General features: G+C 51.2%; 1 pseudogene; it reads right to left on the bottom strand.

The window, feature by feature from the left end:
- LOC118381967 (angiopoietin-2-like) overlaps nt 1-16,853 on the bottom strand; it is a 153,784-nt pseudogene that overhangs the window by 109,266 nt on the left and 27,665 nt on the right.

The raw sequence follows: 16,853 nt of genomic DNA, 5'->3' as shown, positions 1-16,853 counted from the left end.
TGTCTCTGGTTGGGAACCCTTTTCCCCTCCTTTCTGTGTGGAAAGTTGACTTTGTTTATGGCCTTTAGCTTCACGGTTTGTTGTTGTAGTGTTTGTTTTGTTCGGCGTCTTTTCAAATAAAAGAAAACGCACGCTCACCACGCTGCGCCTTGGTTCTTTCAACAGCCGTGACAGATACAAAAGGGTGACATGTGGACAACCCATCTACAACACTGTTCAATTTGATGCCAACGCAGAACAATTCCAAATTAAGGATAAATCCATTGGACTCCCAAATGATTGAACAGGAGCTCTATAAGAAACTGACATGCTAAATGAGATGCTAAATGAGATGCTCAAATTCACTAGTGCGAATTGTCTATATTAAAACCGTGTAGGTTATTTCCCTGACATCTGGACTCATAACCCCAATCTTTAACCTCAATGGAGACAAACCCGAACAGTTAGAAGCATTTGTGTGAACAGTAACCAGGGGAAGGTTTTCTGTAGTATTATAAATGTAAGCGTTCAATACCTCCTTAAACACAATGTCTTGAGTAAAAGCCAAATTGGATTTATACCAAAACGTCACACGACTGGTCATATTTACACCCTACACACCCTGATAGACAAACATGTCCACCAAAATGTACGCTTGCTTTATCGACTTCCAAACAGCATTTGTGTAACGGCTGTTGGAAGGAGTGGAGGACCAAGGTGCAGCGTGTTTATTATTTGAACTGAACACTGATTAACAAAAATAACAAAGAGAAAGAATGAAAACCGAAACAGTTCTGTCTGGTGCAGCGGCTCCGCCGGAGTCTCTCTGCTGTCCGGAGCCGCGGCACCAGACAGAACTGTTTCTGGTGCAGAAAGACACAAAATAGAAAACCGGCGCTGCCGGCGCCGGACAGGAGGGAGGCTCCGGCGGCAGACTCCTCCAGATCTGACTCAGCTCTGCTCCTCACCAGCTCTCAGATACCTTTCCCAAGTCCCAAATGACACCCTATTCCCTATGTAGCCCATTGGGCCCTGGTCAAACGTAGTGCACTATATAGGGAATAGGGTGCCTAGGCCCTGGTCTAAAGTAGTGCACTATATAGGGAATAGGGTGCCTAGGCCCTGGTCTAAAGTAGTGCACTATATAGGGAATAGGGTGCCTAGGCCCTGGTCTAAAGTAGTGCACTATATAGGGAATAGGGTGCCTAGGTCCTGGTCTAAAGTAGTGAACTATATAGGGAATAGGGTGCGTTTTGGGACGTACGTCTTACCTCCATCTCACTGCTGTGTTTGTGCCCTTGGACAAACCTGGAGCTCAACTGGAATTGATTTGCACGTCTCATAATGCTGTTCATCCTAATGCCTTCTTGGTGACAGAACACTTGATGATGTTTCACATCCATTCTTCTCCCTGTGTTCCCCAACAACGGCATACTAATCCCACTGTGTCACGACTAAATCCGTTGGTGGCCTAGTTGTTATTTTTCTCTTTAACGGAAATAAAAGAAGTAGCCAATCACATGGACACTGCAGTAAACTCAAATGTTTTTGCAAGCGATTCCTAGGAAAAAAAGCAATCTGTTTTTTAAAGATGGGGGGGGGGGGTAACGAGTAGAAGTTCACAGCAAGGCCTCATGCCACCAAGAATAAACAAGGTAGCCCCATAGATCCTAATACGAGGCCTCATGCCACCAAGCATAAACAAGGTAGCCCCATAGATCCTAATACGAGGCCTCATGCCACCAAGCATAAACAAGGTAGCCCCATAGATCCTAATACGAGGCCTCATGCCTCCAAGCATACAAGGTAGATAGATATAGATCATAGATCCCCATAGCTCCTAATAAGGTAGATAGATATAGATCATAGATCCTAACAAGGTAGATAGATATAGATCATAGATCCCCATAGATCCTAATAAGGTAGATAGATATAGATCCTAATAAGGTAGATAGATATAGATCATAGCTCCTAATAAGGTAGATAGATATAGATCATAGCTCCTAATAAGGTAGATAGATATAGATCATAGATCCTAACAAGGTAGATAGATATAGAGCATAGATCCCCATAGATCCTAATAAGGTAGATAGATATAGATCATAGATCCCCATAGATCCTAATAAGGTAGATAGATATAGATCATAGATCCCCATAGATCCTAATAAGGTAGATAGATATAGATCATAGATCCCCATAGATCCTAATAAGGTAGATAGATATAGATCATAGATCCCCATAGATCCTAACAAGGTAGATAGATATAGATCATAGATCCCCATAGATCCTAACAAGGTAGATAGATATAGATCATAGATCCCCATAGATCCTAACAAGGTAGATAGATATAGATCATAGATCCCCATAGATCCTAATAAGGTAGATAGATATAGATCATAGATCCTAATAAGTGTGTGTCTGTGTGTCTGTTTGTCTGTGTGTGTGTGTGTCTGTGTGTGTGTGTGTCTGTGTGTGTCTGTGTGTGTCTGTGTGTGTGTGTGTATATATGTGTGTGTATGTGTGTGTGTGTGTGTGTGTGTGTGTGTGTGTGTGTGTGTGTGTGTGTGTGTGTGTGTGTGTGTGTGTGTGTGTGTGTGTGTGTGTGTGTGTGTGTGTGTGTATAGGGTCAAGAGGTTCAGCAGGGCCAGATTTGGGGTCATCATCTGATCACTCTGTTATTCTACCACTCTAACTAACTATGTCCCAAAAGGAACCCAATTCCCTATACAGTGCACTACTGTTGACCAGAGGGTTTTATGGAGGGAATAGGGTGTCAGTAGTGCACTATAAAGGGAGTAGGGTGCCCGTAGTGCAATATAAAGGGAGTAGGGTGCCAGTAGTGCACTATAAAGGGAGTAGGGTGCCAGTAGTGCACTATAAAGGGAGTAGGGTGACAGTAGTGCACTATAAAGGGAGTAGGGTGCCCGTAGTGCACTATAAAGAGGGTAGGGTGCCAGTAGTGCACTATAAAGGGAGGAGGGTGCCCGTAGTGCAATATAAAGGGAATAGGGTGCCAGTAGTGCACTATAAAGGGGGTAGGGTGCCAGTAGTGCACTATAAAGGGAGGAGGGTGCCAGTAGTGCAATATAAAGGGAATAGGTGCCAGTAGTGCACTATAAAGGGGTAGGGCACCAGTAGTGCATTATGTAGGGAATAGGGTGCCTGGGCCCTGGTTAATAGTAGTGCACTATAAAGGGGTAGGGCACCAGTAGTGCATTATGTAGGGAATAGGGTGCCAGTAGTGCATTATGTAGGGAATAGGGTGCCTGGGCCCTGGTTAATAGTAGTGCACTATAAAGGGGTAGGGCACCAGTAGTGCATTATGTAGGGAATAGGGTGCCTGGGCCCTGGTTAATAGTAGTGCACTATAAAGGGGGTAGGGCACCAGTAGTGCATTATGTAGGGAATAGGGTGCCTGGGCCCTGGTTAATAGTAGTGCACTATAAAGGGAGTAGGGTGCCTGGGCCCTGGTTAATAGTAGTGCACTATAAAGGGGGTAGGGCACCAGTAGTGCATTATGTAGGGAATAGGGTGCCTGGGCCCTGGTTAATAGTAGTGCACTATAAAGGGGTAGGGCACCAGTAGTGCATTATGTAGGAATAGGGTGCCTGGGCCCTGGTTAATAGTAGTGCACTATGAAGGGAATAGGGTGCCAGTAGTGCACTATAAAGGGGGTAGGGCACCAGTAGTGCATTATGTAGGGAATAGGGTGCCTGGGCCTGGTTAATAGTAGTGCACTATAAAGGGGTAGGGTGCCAGTAGTGCACTATAAAGGGAGGAGGGTGCCCGTAGTGCAATATAAAGGGAATAGGGTGCCAGTAGTGCACTATAAAGGGGGTAGGGTGCCAGTAGTGCACTATAAAGGGAGGAGGGTGCCAGGGTGCAATATAAAGGGAATAGGGTGCCAGTAGTGCACTATAAAGGGGTAGGGCACCAGTAGTGCATTATGTAGGGAATAGGGTGCCTGGGCCCTGGTTAATAGTAGTGCACTATAAAGGGGTAGGGCACCAGTAGTGCATTATGTAGGAATAGGGTGCCAGTAGTGCATTATGTAGGGAATAGGGTGCCTGGGCCCTGGTTAATAGTAGTGCACTATAAAGGGGGTAGGGCACCAGTAGTGCATTATGTAGGGAATAGGGTGCCTGGGCCCTGGTTAATAGTAGTGCACTATAAAGGGGGTAGGGCACCAGTAGTGCATTATGTAGGGAATAGGGTGCCTGGGCCCTGGTTAATAGTAGTGCACTATAAAGGGAAGTAGGGTGCCTGGGCCCTGGTTAATAGTAGTGCACTATAAAGGGGTAGGGCACCAGTAGTGCATTATGTAGGGAATAGGGTGCCTGGGCCCTGGTTAATAGTAGTGCACTATAAAGGGGTAGGGCACCAGGGGAATAGGGTGCCTGGGCCCTGGTTAATAGTAGTGCACTATGAAGGGAATAGGGTGCCAGTAGTGCACTATAAAGGGGTAGGGCACCAGTAGTGCATTATGTAGGGAATAGGGTGCCTGGGCCCTGGTTAATAGTAGTGCACTATAAAGGGGGTAGGGCACCAGTAGTGCATTATGTAGGGAATAGGGTGCCTGGGCCCTGGTTAATAGTAGCACTATGTAGGGAATAGGGTGCCTGGGCCCTGGTTAATAGTAGTGCACTATGAAGGGAATAGGGTGCCTGGGCCCTGGTTAATAGTAGTGCACTATGAAGGGAATAGGGTGCCTGGGCCCTGGTTAATAGTAGTGCACTATGAAGGGAATAGGTGCCTGGGCCCTGGTTAATAGTAGTGCACTATGAAGGGAATAGGGTGCCTGGGCCCTGGTTAATAGTAGTGCACTATGTAGGGAATAGGGTGCCTGGGCCCTGGTTAATAGTAGTGCACTATGAAGGGAATAGGGTGCCTGGGCCCTGGTTAATAGTAGTGCATTATGTAGGGAATAGGGTGCCTGGGCCCTGGTTAATAGTAGTGCATTATGAAGGGAATAGGGTGCCTGGGCCCTGGTTAATAGTAGTGCATTATGTAGGGAATAGGGTGCCTGGGCCCTGGTTAATAGTAGTGCATTATGTAGGGAATAGGGTGCCTGGGCCCTGGTTAATAGTAGTGCACTATGTAGGGAATAGGGTGCCTGGGCCCTGGTTAATAGTAGTGCATTATGTAGGGAATAGGGTGCCTGGGCCCTGGTTAATAGTAGTGCATTATGAAGGGAATAGGGTGCCTGGGCCCTGGTTAATAGTAGTGCATTATGTAGGGAATAGGGTGCCTGGGCCCTGGTTAATAGTAGTGCACTATGAAGGGAATAGGGTGCCTGGGCCCTGGTTAATAGTAGTGCACTATGAAGGGAATAGGGTGCCTGGGCCCTGGTTAATAGTAGTGCACTATGAAGGGAATAGGGTGCCTGGGCCCTGGTTAATAGTAGTGCACTATGAAGGGAATAGGGTGCCTGGGCCCTGGTTAATAGTAGTGCACTATGAAGGGAATAGGGTGCCTGGGCCCTGGTTAATAGTAGTGCACTATGAAGGGAATAGGGTGCCTGGGCCCTGGTTAATAGTAGTGCACTATGAAGGGAATAGGGTGCCTGGGCCCTGGTTAATAGTAGTGCACTATGAAGGGAATAGGGTGCCAGTAGTGCATTATGTAGGGAATAGGGTGCCTGGGCCCTGGTTAATAGTAGTGCACTATGAAGGGAATAGGGTGCCAGTAGTGCATTATGTAGGAATAGGGTGCCTGGGCCCTGGTTAATAGTAGTGCACTATGAAGGGAATAGGGTGCCTGGGCCCTGGTTAATAGTAGTGCACTATGAAGGAATAGGGTGCCTGGGCCCTGGTTAATAGTAGTGCATTATGTAGGGAATAGGTGCCTGGGCCTGGTTAATAGTAGTGCACTATGAAGGAATAGGGTGCCTGGGCCCTGGTTAATAGTAGTGCACTATGAAGGGAATAGGGTGCCTGGGCCCTGGTTAATAGTAGTGCACTATGAAGGGAATAGGGTGCCTGGGCCCTGGTTAATAGTAGTGCACTATAAAGGGGGTAGGGCACCAGTAGTGCATTATGTAGGGAATAGGGTGCCTGGGCCCTGGTTAATAGTAGTGCACTATAAAGGGGGTAGGGGAATAGTAGTGCACTATAAAGGAATAGGGTGCCAGTAGTGCATTATTAGGGAAAGGGCACCAGTAGTGCACTATGAAGGAATAGGGTGCCTGGGCCCTGGTTAATAGTAGTGCACTATGAAGGGAATAGGGTGCCTGGGCCCTGGTTAATAGTAGTGCACTATAAAGGGAATAGGGTGCCAGTAGTGCATTATAGGGTGCCTGGGCCCTGGTTAATAGTAGTGCACTATAAAGGGTAGGGCACCAGTAGTGCATTATGTAGGAATAGGGTGCCTGGGCCCTGGTTAATAGTAGTGCATTATGAAGGGAATAGGGTGCCTGGGCCCTGGTTAATAGTAGTGCATTATGAAGGGAGGAGGGTGCCTGGGCCCTGGTTAATAGTAGTGCACTATGTAGGGAATAGGGTGCCTGGGCCCTGGTTAATAGTAGTGCACTATGAAGGGAATAGGGTGCCTGGGCCCTGGTTAATAGTAGTGCACTATGTAGGGAATAGGGTGCCTGGGCCCTGGTTAATAGTAGTGCACTATGAAGGGAATAGGGTGCCTGGGCCCTGGTTAATAGTAGTGCACTATGAAGGGAATAGGGTGCCTGGGCCCTGGTTAATAGTAGTGCACTATGAAGGGAATAGGGTGCCTGGGCCCTGGTTAATAGTAGTGCATTATGTAGGGAATAGGGTGCCTGGGCCCTGGTTAATAGTAGTGCATTATGTAGGGAATAGGGTGCCTGGGCCCTGGTTAATAGTAGTGCACTATGTAGGGAATAGGGTGCCTGGGCCCTGGTTAATAGTAGTGCACTATGAAGGGAGTAGGGTGCCTGGGCCCTGGTTAATAGTAGTGCACTATGAAGGGAATAGGGTGCCTGGGCCCTGGTTAATAGTAGTGCATTATGTAGGGAATAGGTGCCTGGGCCCTGGTTAATAGTAGTGCATTATGTAGGGAATAGGGTGCCTGGGCCCTGGTTAATAGTAGTGCATTATGTAGGGAATAGGTGCCTGGGCCCTGGTTAATAGTAGTGCATTATGTAGGGAATAGGGTGCCTGGGCCCTGGTTAATAGTAGTGCATTATGTAGGGAATAGGGTGCCTGGGCCCTGGTTAATAGTAGTGCATTATGTAGGGAATAGGGTGCCTGGGCCCTGGTTAATAGTAGTGCACTATGAAGGGAATAGGGTGCCTGGGCCCTGGTTAATAGTAGTGCACTATGAAGGGAATAGGGTGCCTGGGCCCTGGTTAATAGTAGTGCACTATGAAGGGAATAGGGTGCCTGGGCCCTGGTTAATAGTAGTGCACTATGAAGGGAATAGGGTGCCTGGGCCCTGGTTAATAGTAGTGCACTATGAAGAATGAAACATAAACCACATATTCAGATGTATCTCATGTTGAGAGGTACTGCAGTGGTGGGAGGGGGATCACCAAAATACAACTGCTTCCTATCGAGGGGAATGCTTCCGCTCAGTGTTTGAGATCAATTGACACCCTTTTATTTTCAAATGAAAAACCCTTACGCACCACTGCACTTTGTATACCAGGGTTGGCTGGTATAGTCACTCACTCTCTCGTCACTCGTAGGCTCAGGCACTGGTATACTTTTATTTACAAAGCCATTTTGGGTTTACTAACCTTTTAATTTTGATAATTTTTATTGTTCAGAAATAGTGGTGGGTCGTCTCTTCGTTCGCTGGACTTTAATCCTGCTAACTGTTCCAAATGTACGAAACTGAATTTGTTAAAAGGGCTTTTATGTCCTCTGCGCCATCGTCTTGGAACGCCTTACAAAATACTTTTAAACTGGAAGAACTTGTCCCCGATTGGTGTTTTTAAATCACTGATGAAGGATTTTGAGACTGATTCCCCGATCTGTCAATGATTTGCTGTTTTTGATTTTGTTATATTCTTGTGAATTCTGTGGTTTTCACCAGATTACTTGTAGTTTTTCATGTTGTTTGTCTGTAATTTTTGTTTTGACTTGGCGCTGCCTATCTTGGTCAGGACGCTCTTCAAAAAAGAGATTTTAAATCTCAATGAGCCCTTCCTGGTTAAATAAAGGTTAAATAAAATAAAATAAAATCATTTTAAAAATGTAAAAAGCCAAATCTACAATATTTTCCAATGTAATAATAATAATTATAGACTATTGGGGACAGTATTTCACTTTTTTTTTTGTTCATTTGAAAAACACAACTTTATTGAGGACACATGCACAAGTTAGACCTTGATTCAATTACTATTAGAAATCATGTAGAATTAATAACTATGATTGATTTAGCTTGCCAGTTGCTACGACACCAATAGGAAAAACCTCATAAGCATAAACCCTGCCTACAGTTAACCCAAAATGAAGGATCAAAGTATTTGAACAATTTTTAAAAGTATTAAAACCCAGACTTGGCAGGTACAGATGCTATTTCTTTCACACACGCTGCCTCTCTCCCTCCCTGCTGAGGGTGTGGTAGATAGGGCCCTCTGAGGGCGTGGTGGATAGGGCCCTCAGAGGGTGTGGTGGATAGGGCCCTCTGAGGGTGTGGTGGATAGGGCCCTCAGAGGGTGTGGTGGATAGGGCCCTCAGAGGGTGTGGTGGATAGGGCCCTCTGAGGGTGTGGTGGATAGGGCCCTCTGAGGGTGTGGTGGATAGGGCCCTCTGAGGGTGTGGTGGATAGGGCCCTCTGAGGGTGTGGTGGATAGGGCCCTCTGAGGGTGTGGTGGATAGGGCCCTCTGAGGGTGTGGTGGATAGGGTCCTCTGAGGGTGTGGTGGATAGGTGGATAGGGCCCTCTGAGGGTGTGGTGGATAGGTGGATAGTGCCCTCTGAGGGTGTGGTGGATAGGTGGATAGTGCCCTCTGAGGGTGTGGTGGATAAGGTCCTCTGAGGGTGTGGTGGATAGGGTCCTCTGAGGGTGGTGGTAGGGTCCTCTGGTGTGGTGGATAGGGTCCTCTGAGGGTGTGGTGGATAGGGTCCTCTGAGGGTGTGGTGGATAGGGCCCTCTGAGGGTGTGGTGGATAGGGTCCTCTGAGGGTGTGGTGGATAGGGTCCTCTGAGGGTGTGGTGGATAGGGTCCTCTGAGGGTGTGGTAGATAGGGTCCTCTGAGGGTGTGGTAGATAGGGTCCTCTGAGGGTGTGGTGGATAGGGCCCTCTGAGGGTGTGGTGGATAGGGTCCTCTGAGGGTGTGGTGGATAGGGCCCTCTGAGGGTGTGGTAGATAGGGTCCTCTGAGGGTGTGGTAGATAGGGTCCTCTGAGGGTGTGGTGGATAGGGCCCTCTGAGGGTGTGGTAGATAGGGTCCTCTGAGGGTGTGGTGGATAGGGTCCTCTGAGGGTGTGGTGGATAGGGCCCTCTGAGGGTGTGGTGGATAGGGCCCTCTGAGGGTGTGGTGGATAAGGCCCTCTGAGGGTGTGGTGGATAGGGCCCTCTGAGGGTGTGGTGGATAGGGTCCTCTGAGGGTGTGGTGGATAGGGCCCTCTGAGGGTGTGGTGGATAGGGCCCTCTGAGGGTGTGGTGGATAGGGTCCTCTGAGGGTGTGGTGGATAGGGCCCTCTGAGGGTGTGGTGGATAGGGTCCTCTGAGGGTGTGGTAGATAGGGCCCTCTGAGGGTGTGGTGGATAGGGCCCTCTGAGGGTGTGGTGGATAAGGTCCTCTGAGGGTGTGGTGGATAGGGTCCTCTGAGGGTGTGGTAGATAGGTGGATAGGGTCCTCTGAGGGTGTGGTGGATAGGGCCCTCTGAGGGTGTGGTGGATAGGGTCCTCTGAGGGTGTGGTAGATAGGGCCCTCTGAGGGTGTGGTAGATAGAGCCCTCTGAGGGTGTGGTAGATAGGGCCCTCTGAGGGTGTGGTGGATAGGGCCCTCTGAGGGTGTGGTAGATAGGGCCCTCTGAGGGTGTGGTAGATAGGGCCCTCTGAGGGTGTGGTAGATAGGGCCCTCTGAGGGTGTGGTAGATAGAGCCCTCTGAGGGTGTGGTAGATAGGGCCCTCTGAGGGTGTGGTAGATAGGGCCCTCTGAGGGTGTGGTAGATAGGGCCCTCTGAGGGTGTGGTGGATAGGGCCCTCTGAGGGTGTGGTAGATAGGGCCCTCTGAGGGTGTGGTAGATAGAGCCCTCTGAGGGTGTGGTAGATAGGGCCCTCTGAGGGTGTGGTGGATAGGGTCCTCTGAGGGTGTGGTAGATAGGGCCCTCTGAGGGTGTGGTGGATAGGGCCCTCTGAGGGTGTGGTGGATAGGGTCCTCTGAGGGTGTGGTAGATAGGGCCCTCTGAGGGTGTGGTGGATAGGGTCCTCTGAGGGTGTGGTAGATAGGGCCCTCTGAGGGTGTGGTGGATAGGGCCCTCTGAGGGTGTGGTGGATAGGGTCCTCTGAGGGTGTGGTGGTTAGGGTCCTCTGAGGGTGTGGTAGATAGGGCCCTCTGAGGGTGTGGTGGATAGGGCCCTCTGAGGGTGTGGTGGATAGGGTCCTCTGAGGGTGTGGTGGATAGGGTCCTCTGAGGGTGTGGTGGATAGGGCCCTCTGAGGGTGTGGTGGATAGGGCCCTCTGAGGGTGTGGTGGATAGGGCCCTCTGAGGGTGTGGTGGATAGGGCCCTCTGAGGGTGTGATGGATAGGGTCCTCTGAGGGTGTGGTGGATAGGGCCCTCTGAGGGTGTGGTAGATAGGGCCCTCTGAGGGTGTGGTGGATAGGGCCCTCTGAGGGCGTGGTGGATAGGGCCCTCTGAGGGTGTGGTGGATAGGTGGATAGGGCCCTCTGAGGGTGTGGTAGATAGGGCCCTCTGAGGGTGTGGTGGATAGGGCCCTCTGAGGGTGTGGTGGATAGGGTCCTCTGAGGGTGTGGTGGATAGGGCCCTCAGAGGGTGTGGTAGATAGGGTCCTCTGAGGGTGTGGTGGATAGGGCCCTCTGAGGGTGTGGTAGATAGGGTCCTCTGAGGGTGTGGTGGATAGGGCCCTCTGAGGGTGTGGTAGATAGGGCCCTCTGAGGGTGTGGTGGATAGGGCCCTCTGAGGGTGTGGTGGATAGGGTCCTCTGAGGGTGTGGTGGATAGGGTCCTCTGAGGGTGTGGTGGATAGGGCCCTCTGAGGGTGTGGTGGATAGGGCCCTCTGAGGGTGTGGTGGATAGGGCCCTCTGAGGGTGTGGTGGATAGGGTCCTCTGAGGGTGTGGTGGATAGGGCCCTCAGAGGGTGTGGTGGATAGGGCCCTCTGAGGGTGTGGTGGATAGGGCCCTCTGAGGGTGTGGTAGATAGGGCCCTCTGAGGGTGTGGTGGATAGGGTCCTCTGAGGGTGTGGTGGATAGGGCCCTCTGAGGGTGTGGTAGATAGGGCCCTCTGAGGGTGTGGTAGATAGGGCCCTCTGAGGGTGTGGTGGATAGGGCCCTCTGAGGGTGTGGTGGATAGGGCCCTCTGAGGGTGTGGTGGATAGGGTCCTCTGAGGGTGTGGTAGATAGGGTCCTCTGAGGGTGTGGTGGATAGGGTCCTCTGAGGGTGTGGTGGATAGAGCCCTCTGAGGGTGTGGTGGATAGGGTCCTCTGAGGGTGTGGTGGATAGGGCCCTCTGAGGGTGTGGTGGATAGGGTCCTCTGAGGGTGTGGTGGATAGGGTCCTCTGAGGGTGTGGTGGATAGGGTCCTCTGAGGGTGTGGTAGATAGGGCCCTCTGAGGGTGTGGTGGATAGGGTCCTCTGAGGGTGTGGTGGATAGGGTCCTCTGAGGGTGTGGTGGATAGGGTCCTCTGAGGGTGTGGTAGATAGGGTCCTCTGAGGGTGTGGTGGATAGGGTCCTCTGAGGGTGTGGTGGATAGGGTCCTCTGAGGGTGTGGTGGATAGGGTCCTCTGAGGGTGTGGTGGATAGGGTCCTCTGAGGGTGTGGTAGATAGGGCCCTCTGAGGGTGTGGTGGATAGAGCCCTCTGAGGGTGTGGTGGATAGGGTCCTCTGAGGGTGTGGTGGATAGGGCCCTCTGAGGGTGTGGTGGATAGGGCCCTCTGAGGGTGTGATGGATAGGGTCCTCTGAGGGTGTGGTGGATAGGGCCCTCTGAGGGTGTGGTGGATAGGGTCCTCTGAGGGTGTGGTGGATAGGGTCCTCTGAGGGTGTGGTGGATAGGGTCCTCTGAGGGTGTGGTAGATAGGGCCCTCTGAGGGTGTGGTGGATAGGGTCCTCTGAGGGTGTGGTGGATAGGGTCCTCTGAGGGTGTGGTAGATAGGGCCCTCTGAGGGTGTGGTGGATAGGGTCCTCTGAGGGTGTGGTGGATAGGGTCCTCTGAGGGTGTGGTGGATAGGGCCCTCTGAGGGTGTGGTGGATAGGGCCCTCAGAGGGTGTGGTGGATAGGTGGATAGGGTCCTCTGAGGGTGTGGTGGATAGGGCCCTCAGAGGGTGTGGTGGATAGGGCCCTCTGAGGGTGTGGTAGATAGGGCCCTCTGAGGGTGTGGTGGATAGGGCCCTCTGAGGGTGTGGTGGATAGGGTCCTCTGAGGGTGTGGTGGATAGGGCCCTCTGAGGGTGTGGTGGATAGGGCCCTCTGAGGGTGTGGTGGATAAGGTCCTCTGAGGGTGTGGTGGATAGGGCCCTCTGAGGGTGTGGTGGATAGGGCCCTCTGAGGGTGTGGTGGATAGGCTCCTCTGAGGGTGTGGTGGATAGGGTCCTCTGAGGGTGTGGTGGATAGGGTCCTCTGAGGGTGTGGTGGATAGGGCCCTCTGAGGGTGTGGTGGATAAGGTCCTCTGAGGGTGTGGTGGATAAGGTCCTCTGAGGGTGTGGTGGATAGGGTCCTCTGAGGGTGTGGTGGATAGGGCCCTCTGAGGTGTGGTGGATAGGGTCCTCTGAGGGTGTGGTGGATAGGGCCCTCTGAGGGTGTGGTGGATAGGGTCCTCTGAGGTGTGGTGGATAGGGCCCTCTGAGGGTGTGGTGGATAGGGCCCTCTGAGGTGTGGTGGATAGGGTCCTCTGATGGTGTGGTGGATAGGGCCCTCTGAGGGTGTGGTGGATAGGGCCCTCTGAGGGTGTGGTGGATAGGGCCCTCTGAGGGTGTGGTAGATAGGGCCCTCTGAGGGTGTGGTGGATAGGGCCCTCTAAGGGTGGTGGATAGGGCCCTCTGAGGTGTGGTAGATAGGGCCCTCTGAGGGTGTGGTGGATAGGGCCCTCTGAGGGTGTGGTGGATAGGGCCCTCTGAGGGTGTGGTGGATAGGGCCCTCTGAGGGTGTGGTGGATAGGGTCCTCTGAGGGTGTGGTGGATAGGGCCCTCTGAGGGTGTGGTGGATAGGGTCCTCTGAGGGGCGTGGTGGATAGGGCCCTCTGAGGGCGTGGTGGATAGGGCCCTCTGAGGGCGTGGTGGATAGGGCCCTCTGAGGGTGGTGGATAGGGCCCTCTGAGGGTGTGGTGGATAGGGCCCTCTGAGGGTGTGGTGGATAGGGTCCTCTGAGGGTGTGGTGGATAGGGCCCTCTGAGGGTGTGGTAGATAGGGCCCTCTGAGGGTGTGGTGGATAGGGCCCTCTGAGGGTGTGGTGGATAGAGCCCTCTGAGGGTGTGGTGGATAGGGCCCTCTGAGGGTGTGGTGGATAGGTGGATAGGGCCCTCTGAGGGTGTGGTGGATAGGTGGATAGGGCCCTCTGAGGGTGTGGTGGATAGAGCTGCTGTACCTGCTTTTATCATTGAGTCGTGAGATCTCCTGATTCTGCTGGAGGACGTGTTTCTCTAGACGGTTAGTGAACAGAGAATACTCTAACAGCTGAATCTCCATTCTACTGGTCTGGTTCAGCACCTGGGGAGGGAGGTAGGGAGGGGGGAGCGAGGGAGGGAGACAGGTAGGGGGGGGCGAGGGAGGGGGGGATGGAGGGGGAGTGAGGGAGGGAGGGGGTTGAGGGAGGGGGAGGAGGGGGAGGGAGGGAGGGAGGGAGGGAGGGAGGGAGGGAGGGAGGGAGGGAGGGAGGGAGGGGAGGGAGGGAGGGAGGGAGGGAGGGAGGGAGGGAGGGAGGGAGGGAGGGAAAGATGGAAAGTTGGAGGGAGGGACAGAAAGATAGGTAAGAGTTAAAAAAATAGGAGTTATTTATTTACCTGACAAAGACCATTAAGATCAAGATGCTGTTAAGGATCTCTTTCTAATCTAACACCAAGACATCTGGATTACGTTACTTCCTCAGAGATTATTGAGTAAGAGGGCATTTGCATTCTTAACAGCTAGATAAACAGGGAGGGCCCCTGTTATACAACGTCAAATATCAGTTTGCAAAGTTTGACAATTGCAATCTGGCCTACAATCTTATCTTACTTTAGCAGCTAGCCTGATAACCAACCAGTTAAAATATTTGGACATCATGGATCCAGAGAGAGAGAGAGAGAGAGAGAGAGAGAGAGAGAGAGAGAGAGAGAGAGAGAGAGAGAGAGAGAGAGAGAGAGAGAGAGAGAGAGAGAGAGAGAGAGAGAGAGAGAGAGAGAGAGAGAGAGAGAGAGAGAGAGAGAGAGAAGAGAGAGAGAGAGAGAGAGAGAGAGAGAAAGAGACAGAGAGAGAGAGAGACATAGAGAGAGAGAGAGAGAGAGAGAGAGAGAGAGAGAGAGAGAGAGAGAGAGAGAGAGAGAGACAGAGAGAGAGAGAGAGAGAGAGAGAGAGAGAGAGAGACAGAGAGAGAGAGACATAGAGAGAGAGAGAGAGAGAGAGAGAGAGAGAGAGAGACAGAGAGAGAGAGAGAGAGAGAGAGAGAGAGAGAGAGAGAGAGAGAGAGAGAGACAGAGAGAGAGAGAGAGAGAGAGACAGAGAGAGAGAGAGAGAGAGAGAGAGAGAGAGAGAGAGAGAGAGAGAGAGAGAGAGAGAGAGAGAGAGAGAGAGAGAGAGACAGAGAGAGAGACAGAGAGAGAGACAGAGAGAGAGAGAGAGACAGAGAGAGAGACAGAGAGAGAGAGAGAGAGAGAGAGAGAGAGAGAGAGAGAGAGAGAGAGAGAGAGAGACAGAGACAGAGAGAGAGAGAGAGAGAGAGAGAGAGAGAGAGAGAGAGAGAGAGAGAGAGAGAGAGAGAGAGAGAGAGACAGAGAGAGAGAGAGAGACAGAGAGAGAGAGAGAGAGAGAGAGAGAGAGAGAGAGAGAGAGAGAGAGAGAGAGAGAGAGACAGAGAGAGAGAGAGACAGAGAGAGAGAGAGAGAGAGAGAGAGAGAGAGAGAGAGAGAGAGAGAGAGAGAGAGAGAGAGAGAGAGAGAGAGAGAGAGAGAGAGAGAGAGAGAGAGAGAGAGAGAGAGAGAGAGAGAGAGAGAGAGAGAGAGAGAGAGAGAGAGAGAGACAGAGAGAGACAGAGAGAGAGAGAGAGACAGAGAGAGAGAGAGACAGAGAGAGAGAGAGAGAGAGAGAGACAGAGAGAGAGAGAGAGAGACAGAGAGAGAGAGAGACAGAGAGAGAGAGAGAGAGAGAGAGAGACAGAGAGAGAGAGAGAGAGAGAGAGAGAGAGAGAGAGAGAGAGAGAGAGAGAGAGAGAGAGAGAGAGAGAGAGAGAGAGAGAGAGAGAGAGAGAGAGAGAGAGAGACAGAGAGAGAGAGAGAGAGACAGAGAGAGAGAGAGACAGAGAGAGAGAGACAGAGAGAGAGAGAGAGAGAGAGAGAGAGAGAGAGAGAGAGAGACAGAGAGAGAGACAGAGAGACAGAGAGAGAGAGAGAGAGAGAGACAGAGAGAGACAGAGAGAGACAGAGAGAGAGAGCCTGATAGAGGAACTTATGATAATACCATAACACATCATCCTGTCATAACAGCACTACGGTACAACTAAGGACCATCTGTGTTATGACTCCACGTTGGCTGTTTGAACTGGCTGATGGTCAGTCACCTAATTCAACTCAGCATGTCAATCAAAGTGTATCTGCTGAAAGACAACAGATCTCAGAGCAGTGGCCAACATCTCGGTCACCACACCTTGTCCTGGAGTGGCACAGGATCTCCTTCTAATTACAAAGAAACCAGGGACAACTAGCCTGATCAATGAATCACACCAGGGACAACTGGCCTAATCAATTAATCACATCAGGGACAACTGGCAGAATCAATTAATCGCACCAGGGACAACTGGCCTAATTAATAAATCACACCAGGGACAACTGGCCTAATCAATAAATCACACCAGGGACAACTAATCTAAAACACCTGGGACACCTTGGTACGCTCTAAAACATCTGGGACACCTTGGTCTGCTCTAAAACACCCGAGACACCTGGGACACCTTGGTCTGATCTAAAACACCTGAGACACCTGGGACAACTTGGTCTGCTCTAAATCACCTGAGAGACCTGGGGTACCTTGGACACCTGGGACACCTTGGTCTGCTCTAAAACATCTGGGACACGTTGATCTGCTCTAAAACACCTGGGACTCCTTCGTCTGCTCTAAAACACCTGGGACACCTTGGTCTGCTCTAAAACACCTGGGACACCTTGGTCTGCTCTAAAACACCGGAGACACCTTGGTCTGTTCTAAAACACCTGGGACACCTTGGTCTGCTCTAAAACACCTGGGAAACCTTGGTTTGCTCTAAAACACCTGAGACACCTTGGTCTGCTCTAAAAAACATGGGACACCTTGGTCTGATCTAAAACACCTGGGACACCTTGGTCTGCTCTAAAACACCTGAGACACCTGGGACACCTTGGTCTGCTCTAAAACACCTGAGACACCTTGGTCTGATCTAAAACACCTGGGACACCTTGGACACCTTAGTCTGATCTAAAACACCTGAGACACCTGGGACACCTTGGTCTGATCTAAAACACCTGAGACACCTGGGACAACTTGGTCTGCTCTAAATCACCTGGGACACCTTTGTCTGCTCTAAAACACCTGGGACACCTTTGTCTGC

The sequence above is a fragment of the Oncorhynchus keta genome, chromosome 20, assembly GCF_023373465.1.
Source record: "Oncorhynchus keta strain PuntledgeMale-10-30-2019 chromosome 20, Oket_V2, whole genome shotgun sequence".
NCBI classification, from domain to species: domain Eukaryota; kingdom Metazoa; phylum Chordata; class Actinopteri; order Salmoniformes; family Salmonidae; genus Oncorhynchus; species Oncorhynchus keta.
Note: the sequence above shows the minus strand (reverse complement) of the source record. Positions and strands in the feature narration are given on the sequence as shown.